This window comes from Oncorhynchus gorbuscha, linkage group LG24 (genome assembly GCF_021184085.1).
Source record: "Oncorhynchus gorbuscha isolate QuinsamMale2020 ecotype Even-year linkage group LG24, OgorEven_v1.0, whole genome shotgun sequence".
Classification (NCBI taxonomy): Eukaryota; Metazoa; Chordata; class Actinopteri; order Salmoniformes; family Salmonidae; genus Oncorhynchus; species Oncorhynchus gorbuscha.
Window position 1 is genome coordinate 29,083,228 of NC_060196.1, and position 12,849 is coordinate 29,096,076.

Below are 12,849 nucleotides of genomic sequence, written 5' to 3' on the forward strand. Positions count from 1 at the left end.
CGGGGAAAAAAGTTGCAGCACCCCCAAACTACTTCCTGTGGCTATGGTCCAAGAGCATCGGCTCTTGGACCAACAGGCTCCAAGACAACTTCTAACCCCAAGCCATAAGACTGCTAAATAGCCATACTGCTATATAGTCAATGAATGGTACACAAACTATTTGCACTGACTATCTTGTACTGATCCTATGCACACTTACTAGACTCTACTTGATATTCACACACACACTACATTGACACTCCCACACATTACACTCATCATTTGTTGTTTTTATTTGATTTCACTTGTATTATTATCTATCCTGATGCCTAGTCACTTTACCCTGACTTCATGTACATATCTACCTCTAATACCTTATTATCTATCCTGATGCCTAGTCACTTTACCCTGACTTCATGTACATATCTACCTCAAATACCTCGTACCTCTCTGCACATGGATCTGGTACTGGTACTCCCTGTATATAGCTCCATTCTTGTGTTTAATTGGAGCCTAATGGGAGGGACATGTAATCTGATGTATAGCTATTATTGGCAGGTGGGCAAACTCTTTGTTGGTCTGTTAACTTATACCGTCTGGTGATGTCGCCAGGCAGTCCAAACCCACTGCCTTGCAAAACAAGACATTTCAGGCGGTCTTTTTAAAACAGCTCTTACACTAAAAGGGCATTATCATTTTCACAAGTTCAGTATTATTCCAACCTCATACTGTAGAAACAAATACAGTATATTTGAACCACAGGAAAATCACGTTTTGGACTGCACTGCCCCTTTAAGAGGATCAACTGACCTTATGGTCACTGAGCTGAGATTCTTTATCGTGTGTGCCTCTGCTTGAGAATGAGCTAAACTCTGAAAATCTAAATGTGGTCAAGAAGTGTCAAAACCGGACGTGTATCATTTCTCAATTATATACACATTCGGATATTCTGGATTGTATCATATGATTTTTGAATTGTGCATCCATTGATTTGGAAAAGTGGAAAATACGCAGAAATTGCCACACCTGAAATGGTCAGTACAGATACAAAACCGGTTAATATCGATACAATATTGTATTTTGTTGAGATAGTGACACTTTTGATATTAACAAACTGCTGTATTGTTGTATATTGTGCATTCGGAAAGTATTCAGACCTTGACTTTTTCTACATTTTGTAACGTTAGTTGTATTGTCAAATTGATACAATTATTTATTTATCCTTATCAATCTACACACAATACACCGTAATGACAAAGCGAAAACAGGTTTAGAAATTGTTGTAAAAAAAAAAATTAAACAGAAATACCTTATTTACATAAGTATTCGGACCTTTTCTGATGAGACTCGAAATTGAGCTCAGGTGCATCCTGTTTCCATTGATCATCCTTGAGGTGTTTCTACAACATGATTGGAGTCCACCTGTAGTAAATTAAATTGATTGGACATGATTTGGAAAGGCACACACCTGTCTATATATGGTACCACAGTTGACAGTGCAAGTCAGAGCAAAAAACCAAGCCATGCGGTCGAAGGAATTGTCTGTAGAGCTCCGAGACAGGATTGTGTCGAGGCACCGATTTGGGGAAGGGTACCACAACATTTCTGCAGCATTGAAGGTCCCCAATAACACAGTTGCCTCCATCATTCTTAAATGGAAGAAGTTTGGAACCACCAAGACTCTTCCTAGAGCTGGTCGCACGGCCAAACTGAGCAATCGGGGGAGAAGGGCCTCGGTCAGGGAGGTGACCAAGAACCCAATGGTCACTCTGACAGAGTTCCAGCGTTCCTCTGTGTAGATTGGAGAACCTTCCAGAAGCCACTCCTCAGTAAAAGGCACGACAGCCCGCTTGGAGTTTGCCAAAATTCACCTAAAGGACTCTCAGACCATGAGAAACAAGATTCTCTCGTCTGATGAAACCATGGCTGAACTCTTTGGCCTGAATGCCAAGCGTCACGTCTGGAGGAAACATGCTGTGGGGATGTTTTTCAGTTGCAGGGACTGCGAGCAGCAGGGACTGTGGTTCTATGTTTTATGGGAAAGATTAACGGAGAAAACTACAGAGAGATACAGTTGAAGTCGGAGGTTTACATACACTTAGGTTGGAGTCATTAAAACTCGTTTTTCAACCACCACACATTTCTTGGCAACAAACTATAGTTTTGGCAAGTTGGTTAGGACATCTACTTTGTGCATGACACAAGTCATTTTTCCAACAATTGTTTACAGACGGATTATTTCACTTATAATTCACTGTCTCACAATTCCAGTGGGTCAGAAGTTTACATACACTAAGTTGACTGTTCCTTTAAACAGCTGGGAAAATTCTAGAAAATTATGTCATGGTTTTATTAGCTTCTGATAAGCTAATTGACATTATTTGAGTCAATTAAAAATATAAATATATGCCATTTAGCAGACGCTTTTATCCAAAGCGACTTACAGTCATGTGTGCATACATTCTACGTATGGGTGGTCCCGGGGATCGAACCCACTACCCTGGCGTTACAAGCGCCAGGTGTACCTGTGGATGTATTTCAAGGCCTACCTTCGAACTCAGTGCCTCTTTGCTTGACATCATGGGAAAATCAAAAGAAACCTGCCAAGAACTCAGAAAACAAAATGTAGATCTCCACAAGTCTGCTTTATCCTTGGGAGCAATTTCCAAACGCCTGAAGGTGCCACGTTCATCTGTACAAACAATAGTATTCAAGTATAAACACCATGGGACCATGTAGCCGTCATACCGCTCAGGAAGGAGAAGCGTTTTGTCTCCTAGAGATTAACGTACTTTGGTGTGAAAAGTGCAAATCAATCCCAGAACAACATCAAAGGACCTTGTGAAGATGCTGGAGGAAACGGGTACAAAAGTATCTATATCCACAGTAAAACGAGTCCTATATCGGCACAACCTGAAAGGCCGCTCAGCAAGGAAGAAGCCACTGCTCCAAAACCGCCATAAAAAAGCCAGACTACGGTTTGCAACTGCACATGGGGACAAAGATTGTACTTTTTGGAGAAATGTCATCAGAACATTGTCATCCCGTCACCAGAACATTTATTAAGTTGGGTCAGCAGCCCTACGGGCTTAAGGTCTAAATCACACGTCGTCAACCACCTGCTGGCAACAGTGTTTTTTCCTTCCAATATTCATACTGTGACGTTGAGGACTGTGAAACACCTCATGGCCCTTTCTTTCTACCGTTTGCTCCCTGGTGTGTCTTGAGTTTCCCTTTTCTAGAAACCATTTCCTCATATAGATGCTCCGACTCGACATCCACAGAAGGCCCTTCATCCTGATCTGAAGACACGACTCCATCTGAAACCTTGACAGTTTCCTTGGAACCAGGCATATTAGGAATGCCACTACTGCTAGGGTTCCTCAGTGTTTGTCTGTAGCTGTTCTTCATGTCCTCTATTGTAATTTGACACTTCCACCCTCTGAGAGCGAATGAGACAGAGAAGAGAGGAAGCAATCATCGAAACAAGATGACCTGAAAGGAAAAAGAAAACATATGCAATCAAATATTTGTCTTTTCTTTTTAGTATTTTTAATCTTTCCCCCTTTTTCTGACCAATTGTCTCCTTGCTGCAACTCCCCAATGGACTCGGTAGGCGAAGGTCGAATCATGCGTCCCTCGAAACATTACCCGCCAAACCGCACCTCTTAACACCTGCCTGCTTAACTCGGAAGCCAGCCACACCAAGGTGTCGGAGGACACATTGTTCACCTGATGACCGAGGTCAGCCTGCAGGCGCCCGGCCTGCCACAAGGAGTCGCTAGAGCACAATAAGCCAAGTAAAGCACTCCCGGCCAAACCGTCACCTAACATGGACGAAGCTGGGCCAATTGTGCGCCGCCCTATGTGACTCCCGATCACGACTGGTTGTGCTAAAGCCTGGGATCGAACCCGGGTCTGTAGTGATGCCTCTAGCGCTGTGAGGCAGTGCCTTAGATCGCTGCACCACTCGGGAGGCCCAATATTGGTCTTTTCTAAACTACAACAAAAACATAATTGCCTAATTTCTCTGAAAAGGAATGCAACTACACTCTCAACGCTGTCAAATGTCCATTGTGGTAATTGTTTGACTGCTAACATTAACAGAGGCATGTCTTACAGATCAAAACCGTCAGTCTTCCAGACACATGTTGTCTGCGGACGGTATAACAAGTGTCATTGATTAGTGGGAGCTTTTCAACTGTGGCTGACATGTGTGAGTCTCTAGCAGGTGGTATGCAACTATGATTATTTGCCACTTATGAAAACAGAGCTGGGGAAAAAAAGCCTACCATTAGTGAACAAATGGCCATGGCATCTGTGGTGTTGGAGGAGAGTCTTCAAAGGCTGAGGTTGAGTCACAGACTGTGCACACTCCTTCAGCATAGAGGGGGCAGGTCTGAGCCAGGATGCTGTCTGAGAACGGGATGTGGTTTTAAAAATGTGCCACAAATTCAATTGACCAAGTAACAAGAATGTATGGTACACTCAGCAATATGACAACATAATACACAGTGGGGCAAACTTCCTGTTAGTACTACCAGACAAAGATATCAGAAATTCAAGACTGCCACAATTCTCTCTTCCCAAATTGAACCTACCTGTTGAAATGTTGGTGTTGGAAGCAGCTTCTCCAGTCTGGAGAGGAACTCCCACATCACGGATGTGTCAAACATGGGGCCGGATTCCTCTGAAAAACATCCTAGAAGACAGAACATCAAATTACAACTGGTGTTTTGGTCAGAAGCAATCACCCGCCGTCCTTATGGCACGTTTCCTCTGTAATGCATACAAGTTGAGGTTCAGCAGTACTGAGTAAGCCAGTAACAATGATTTCAGTGGAATAGACTGCGGTTTAGTTTACCTCCTTGATTGAAATGTCTGTTTTAGAAATATTGTTCTCACACCAACCTGGAAGAAGCGTTCCCTCTTTTTTGGGTCATCTAGAAGAGTTTGGACAAGTTCCAAGTAGTTTGACTCTGATGCCTCCACCTCTGTATCTATAACACAGTTAGTAAATTAACCTCGCCAGCAGTTACAGTGGTAAGGGAAACGTTTGAACCCTTTAGGATTTTCTGTATTTCTGCATAAATGGGATCAGATTTTAATCAAATTTCTAATAATAAAGTGAACCCGATTAACAAGTCAAACTCTGAGCGGTTGTTTTGAAAATAGAAAGTTACATATTATTTGAAAGCTACAGGCATTGTTTTTTGGGAAATCGATAGCAAATCCTACTACTGTCATAAGAAACCCCCATGCTGAGAAATAAGTTCAGACATTTTGGGACAGTGACTCACGCAAACCAGATGCAGCTGGTTTCAAGTGGCCAAGAGACATGTGATCTCCTACTGCTATCTAGTGGACAAACTGGGAATCGGCTAGAGGATATATTTACATCAATGGATAGATGGAGCTTTCAGCTTTCTCCTCACATATATATGCTTCCTGTGAGATGAAGGTGTGGCACGTAGCACAAGCCCTGCACTGTTAAAGTGGCTGTGTTCCAATGGGAATTTGTGCATGTTTAGAGCACCACTATTAGGTAAAAGTTCTGACATTCTAATTGATTTTGGAACAGCAATTGGTGACATATGATCTCAAACCTAGATTTTCAAATCTTATTCCCCAACATGGGGACAATTGGGGAAGGACCCCTCACCCCCTGAAAAATAAAACCCCAAGTAAATGTGCTTTGTTTGTTGGTCTGCTGCATCTTGGGCTCTGTAGAGGTCACATTGTTTCCGACACCTTTATCTGAATCCCAGTGTTTACCTTTTTAACAGTACTAAGCATGTGTGTAATACTTAGTTTTGAAACCAAAATCTACTTAATGAGCATTCATATATTCACTCTGAAGTGCCAGAGTGCACGCTGGGCCTTTGTAAGCCTTCATAAAAGCATAGCTTTTAGAGCGCACGCTGGACGCTCTGGCCGAGGAGCAGGGTTGATCGGAGCGTTCTTGACCTCACGGCAGTCAAGCACCCAAGCTAACTATGGCCAGCTACTTCCAGACATAAATGAGAGAATACCCCACTCTGACCATTTTACTCACCCTGTTCTGTATATTTTCACTAGACTTGCTTATACACCATTGAATCATTCCCTCCATACCCCCCACACACACACACACACACACACACAAACACACAAAATCACACGATAAAAAAACAAACAAAAACCTTTATTACATTTTTATTTAGGTCCCAAAAAAACCATCATAATAACATTATATCAATAATATTAATAAAGTCAAAACAAAAGGAAAAATTAAAATAGCTATTATTTCCACAGTGTCCAGGAGTCAGCCTGTAGGAACGCTGCAAGTCCATATTATATAAAGGGCCGTGGTTTCAAGCTTGGGCGCATCATCGTCTGCTGTGCCGATCAGGAATGTAGAGGTGGTGAGGTTCAAGGGGGCTAAGCCAGGCTACTGTTGCGACAGCTGTAAGAGAAAGAACGCAACAAGAACATTACAAAACGTGACAAGACTTGTGCACAAAACATTCACACATCCCTCATTGGGGTGGGCGCTTACCTGCGGTTGTTGAGGCTGTGGTTCGGGGCCTCTGCTGGCCAGGCGGCTGAGGATGTTCCTCTCGGACATCTGGAGTCTCACTGCGACCGGGGGTATCCGGGCGATGGTTGCCGGGAGACGGGTCACGTCTGCTTTCATGTCACTGAGCAGCTCCTCCAGCTGTTTCAGCACTGAGAGGGGAAAGAGTGAATGAGAACCTGGAAGTGCTTGCCAACATACATATGCCTATATACAGTGTATTCAGAAAGTATTCTCTAAATGCTCTTACATTACAGCCTTGTTCTAAAAGTGATTAATGTTCCTCATCAATCTATACACAATATCCCATAATGACAAAGCAAAAGACAGGTTTAGAAATCGCTGCAAATCTATTTAAATGAAAAAATAAAAATAAAAGCAGAAATACCTTATTTACATAATTATTCAGACCCTTTGCTATGAGCTTCGAAATTGAGCTCAGGTGCATCCTGTTTCCATTGATCATCCTTGACGCTTCTACAACTTGAAGTCCATCTGTGGTAAATTCAATTGACTGGACATGATTTGGAAAGGCAACACCTATCCATTTAAGGTCCCACAGTTGACAGTGCATGTCAGATAAAAAACCAAGCCATGAGGCCGAAGGAATTGTCCATAGAGATTCGCGACAGGATTGTGTCGAGGCACAGATCTGGGGAAGGGTACCAAAAAAAAAAATGTATGGAGAATTGAAGGTCCCCAAGAACAGTGTCCGCCATCATTCTTAAATGTAAGAAATTTGGAACCACCAAGACTCTTCCTAGAGCTGGCTGCCAGGTCAAACTGAGCAATCGGGGAGAAGGGAGATGACAAAGAACCCAACAGTCACTCTGAGTTCCTCTGTGGAAATGGGAGAATCTTCCAGAAGGCCAACCATCTGTGCAGCACTCCACCAATCAGGCCTTTATGGTAGAGTGGCCAGATGGATACGACTCCTCAGTAAAAGGCACATGACAGCCCACTTGGAGTTTGACAAAAGGCACCTAAAGACTCTCAGGCAATGAGAAACCAGATTCTCTGGTCTGATGAAACCAAGATTGAACTCTTTGGCCTGAATGCCAAGGGTCACATCTGGAAGAAACCTGGCACCATCCCTACGGTGAAGCATGGTGGTGGCAGCATCATGCTGTGGGGATATTTGTCAGCAGCAGGGACTGGGAGACTAGTGAGGATAGAGGGAAAAATGAACAGAGCAAAGTGCAGAGAAATCCTTGATGAAAAGCTTCTCCAGAGCACTCTGGACCTCAGACTGGGGTGACACTAAGCACACAGCGACACTTAGCACACAGCCAAGACAATGCAGGAGTGGCTTCGTGACAAGTCTCTAAATGTCCTTGAGTAGCCCAGCCAGAGCCCGGACTTGATCACTGGAGAGACCTGAAAATAGCTGTGCAGCGAAGCTCCCCATCCAACCTGACAGAGCTTGAGAGAGGATCTGCAGAGAAGTGAGAAACTCCCCAAAAACAGATGTGCTAAGCTTGTAGCATCATACCCAAGACCCGAGTCTGCCAAAGGTACTTCAACAAAGTACTGAGTAAAGGGTCTGAATACTTATGTAAATGTGACATTTAACTTTTTATACATTTGCAAAAATGCTGTGTGATTAGATGGTATTGTGTGTAGAATGAGGGGGGGGGGGTTCTATTTACTACATTTTAGAATAAGGCAGTAACATAACAAAAATGTGGAACAAGTCAAGGGGTCTGATTACTTTATGAATGCACACACAAATATATAGTACCAGTCAAAAGTTGACACCTACTCATTAAAGGGTTTTTCTTTATTTAAAAAACAATATCTGCATACTGAATAAAGACGTAAACATTTGGAAATAACACATGCGGGAATCCTGTAGTAACCAAAAAAAAAAGTGTTAAATCAAAATATACACTGCTCAAAAAAATAAAGGGAACATTTAAACAACACAATGTAACTCCAAGTCAATCACACTTCTGTAAAATCAAACTGTCCACTTAGGAAGCAACACTGATTGACAATAAATTTCACATGCTGTTGTGCAAATTGAATAGACAACAGGAGGAAATTATAGGCAATTAGCAAGACACCCCCAATAAAGGAGTGGTTCTGCAGGTGGTGACCACAGACCTTCTCAGTTCCTATGCTTCCTGGCTGATGTTTTGGTCACTTTTGAATGCTGGCGGTGCTTTCACTCTAGTACTAGCATGAGACGGAGTCCCTACAACCCACACAAGTGGCTCAGGTAGTGCAGCTCATCCAGGATGGCACGTCAATGCGAGCTGTGGCAAGAGGTTTTGCTGTGTCTGTCAGCGTAGTGTCCAGAGCATGGAGGCGCTACCAGGAGACAGGCCAGTACATCAGGAGACGTGGAGGAGGCCGTAGGAGGGCAAAAACCCAGCAGCAGGACCGCTACCTCAGTCTTTGTGCAAGGAGGAGCAGGAGGAGCACTGCAAAATGACCTCCAGCAGGCCACAAATGTGCATGTGTCTGCTCAAACGGTCAGAAACAGACTCCATGAAGGTGGTATGAGGGCCCGACGTCCACAGGTGGGGGTTGTGCTTACAGCCCAACACCGTGCAGGACGTTTGGCATTTGCAAGAGAACACCAAGATTGGAAAATTCGCCACTGGCACCCTGTGCTCTTCACAGATGAAAGCAGGTTCACACTGAGCACATGTGACAGAGTCTGGAGACACCGTGGAGAATGTTCTGCTACCTGCAACATCCTCCAGCATGACCGGTTTAGCGGTGGGTCAGTCATGGTGTGGGGTGGCATTTCTTTGGGGGGCTGCACAGCCCTCCATGTGCTCGCCAGAGGTAGCCTGACTGCCATTAGGTACTGAGATGAGATCCTCAGACCCCTTGTGAGACCATATGCTGGTGCGGTTGGCCCTGGGTTCCTCTTAATGCAAGATGATGCTAGACCTCATGTGGCTGGAGTGTGTCAGCAGTTCCTGCAAGAGGAAGGCATTGATGCTATGAACTGGCCTGCCCGTTCCCCAGACCTGAATCCAATTGAGCACATCTGGGACATCATGTCTCGCTCCACCCACCAACGCCAAGTTGCACCACTGACTGTCCAGGAGTTGGCGGATGCTTTAGTCCAGGTCTGGGAGGAGATCCCTCAGGAGACCATCCGCCACCTCATCAGGAGCATGCCCGGGCGTTGTAGGGAGGTCATACAGGCACGTGGAGGCCACACATGCTACTGAGCCTTATTTTGACTTGTTAAGGACATTATCTCAAAGTTGGATCAGCCTGTAGTGTGGTTTTCCACTTTAATTTTGAGTGTGAATCCAAATCCAGACCTCCATGGGTTGATACATTTGATTTCCATTGATCATTTTTGTGTGATTTTGTTGTCAGCAGATTCAACTATGTAAAGAAAAAAGTATTTAATAAGAATATTTCATTCATTCAGATCTAGGATGTGTTATTTTAGTGTTCCCTTTATTTTTTGAGCATTGTATTATAGTTTTGCACACTTGGCATTCTCTCAACCAGCTTCATGAGGTTGTCACCTGGAATGCATTTCAATTAACAGGTGTGCCTTCTTAAAAGTACATTTGTGGAATTTCTTTCCTTCTTAATGCATTTGAGCCAATCAGTTGTGTTGTAACAATGTAGGGGTGGTATACAGAAGATAACCCTATTTGGTAAACTACCAAGTTCATATTATGGCAAGAACAGCTCAAACAAGCAAAGAGAAACGACAGTCCATCACTACTTTAAGACAAGACGGACAATCGGAAACATTAAGGACTTTGAAAGTTTCTTCCAAGTGCAGTCACAAAAACCATCAAGCGCTAGGATGAAACTGGCTCTCACCGCCACAGGAAAGGAAGACCCAGAGTTACCTCTGCCGCAGAGGATAAGTTCATGAGAGTTACCAGCCTCAGAAATTGCAGCCCAAATAAATGCTTCAGAGTTAATTTGACACATCTCAACATCAACTGTTCAGAGACTGAGTGAATCAGGCCTTTATGGTCGAATTGCTGCAAAGAAACCACTACTAAATGACACCAATAATAATGAGAGACTTGCTTGGGCCCAAAAACACAAGCAATGGAAATTAGACCAGTGGAAATCTGTCCTTTGGTCTGATGACTCCAAATGTTAGATTTTTGGTTCCAACCGCCTTGTCTTTGTGAGACGCAGAGTAGATGAACGGATGATCTCTGCATTTGTGGTTCCCACCGTGAAGCACGGAGGAGGTGTGATGGTGTATGGGTGCTTTGCTGGTGACACTGTCAATGATTTATTTAGAATTCAAGGCACACTTAACCAGCATGGCTACCACAGCATTCTGCAGCGATACGCCATCCCATCTGGTTTGCGCTTAAGTGGGACTATCATTAGTTTTTCAACAGGACAATGATCCAACACACCTCCAGGCTGTGGAAGGGCTATTTGACCAAGACTGGGAGTGACTGAGTGCTGCATCAGATGACCTGGCCTCCACAATCACCTGACTTCAACCCAAATGTGATGATTTGGGATGAGTTGGACCGCAGAGTGTTGGAAAAGCAGCCAAGAGGTGCTCAGCATATGGGAACTCCTTCAAGACTATTGGAAAAACATTCCAGGTGAAGTTGGTTGAGAGAATGCCAAGAGTGTGCAAAGCGGTCATCAAGGCAAAGGGTGGCTACTTTGAAGAATCTAAATATATTTAGATTTGTTTAACACATGTTTGGTTACAACATGATTCCATGTGTGCCATTTTGTAGTTTGATGTCTTCACTATTATTCTAAATAGAAAAATTCAGAAAAACGCTTGAATGAGTAGGTGTGTCCAAACTTTTGACTGGTACTGTATATATACACACATAAAGGGCCGTGGTTTCAAGCTTGGACGCATCATCTTCTGCTGTGCCGATCAGGACTGACCCTCAGAAATGCAGGACTGATTATGGTAAGTCAGTTTATATTTGGCTTGGCTAACTAGCTAGCTAGCTTGTAGTATGATTTGAATGACTCAGCAACACCAGATCAACAGCATTGGCTTTTTGCCTCCTGCCCCAGTTCTTAGAGGCAAGTGGACAGCGGTGTGCGGAGATGCAGAAGCTCGCTCTGTAGGGGGCTTTTCTGGACCACTGCTGAGGTGTGGTGGTCTTACTGGTGCTTTTACAGCCGTCAAAGCGTCATCCAGGTGGGTGCCACATCTCAGTAGTGGACGATCCAGCCTATCTACGGAGGAGGAACTGTGACTATGGAAGACGACGAGGTGCCCGATGAATGATATCTCTACCTCCCTGCCTGGCTCTACCATTATGCTCCCTCCTGTTAAATTGCTTCCTTTCTTACTTGGAATGAAAAGCGCTGTATAAAATAACATTTTTTCGACAGCGTGACCTAATGAACTGGAACCGGGCGTACTAGGCGAGTTCCAGCTGGCTAGCTTACCTTTGTGCAGGACGGCGTTGGCGGGCTTGTTCCCCGACATGGACTCCTTGCTGAGGTGTTGGTGGGACTCGGCCAGACACTCCACCTCGCTGAAGCGCGTGTTGAGGGCCATGGAGGGGTGGGAAGGGTCCTCCGACATGTTGAGGTAGGCCGCCCGGCGCAGCTGCTCCTCGATCACCAGGGCCTGCTCCAGCAGCTAGGGGGAGGAGGGACGAGAGGAGATGGGGAAGCAGAGGGGTAGAATAGAGCAATACAAAATGAGCAGCGTCTACATGGAGCACAACAAAACCTTAAGCGATACGAGTGAAAATGAGAACTGCTGACAAACAGGCCTGGGAGGGGGGTGGTGTATAAGAAGAGGTAGCGTATAAATGTCCATGGCTAATATAGGGTTAATAAAGGCCTTTATACCTTGAACCTCCTGGCCAGAAACTTGTTTTTTATCTCCAGGAAGTTGCCTCGGTTCATTTCAGCCTTGAAGGGCTCGTTGAGGATGGCGAACTTCACGTCGTTCTGAATGTCCTGCCAACGCGCGTAGCCGTGTCTAGGGGGCGCCAGAGTCAAGGGAAAAAAACAAAAACAGACTGGCCCCACTGTTTGCGGTATGACCCAATATTGGCCTAATGTATGTGACCATTAACCAATACTTGAAGCTGGCCATAGTTATTAGATCTGTTGAAACTGTACTTTTTCCTGCTTACAGGCACCCCACCGTGGAGGCAATTTTCCAATGAGCGTTGCACTGGTTACATTTTGAAGAGAAAAATGTGACTGTTTGTTTGCAAAGAGCCACGGTGGGCAGCATAGTTTGTCAACAGTGGTGTAAAAGGATACTGTATGATGCCAGCCAGAAGCCAGTAGTCATGGCGACGGTGCCAGATCTCGTTGGTCTTCTTGGTGACGGTGGCGGCCCTCTCCTCGTTCTGCCACAA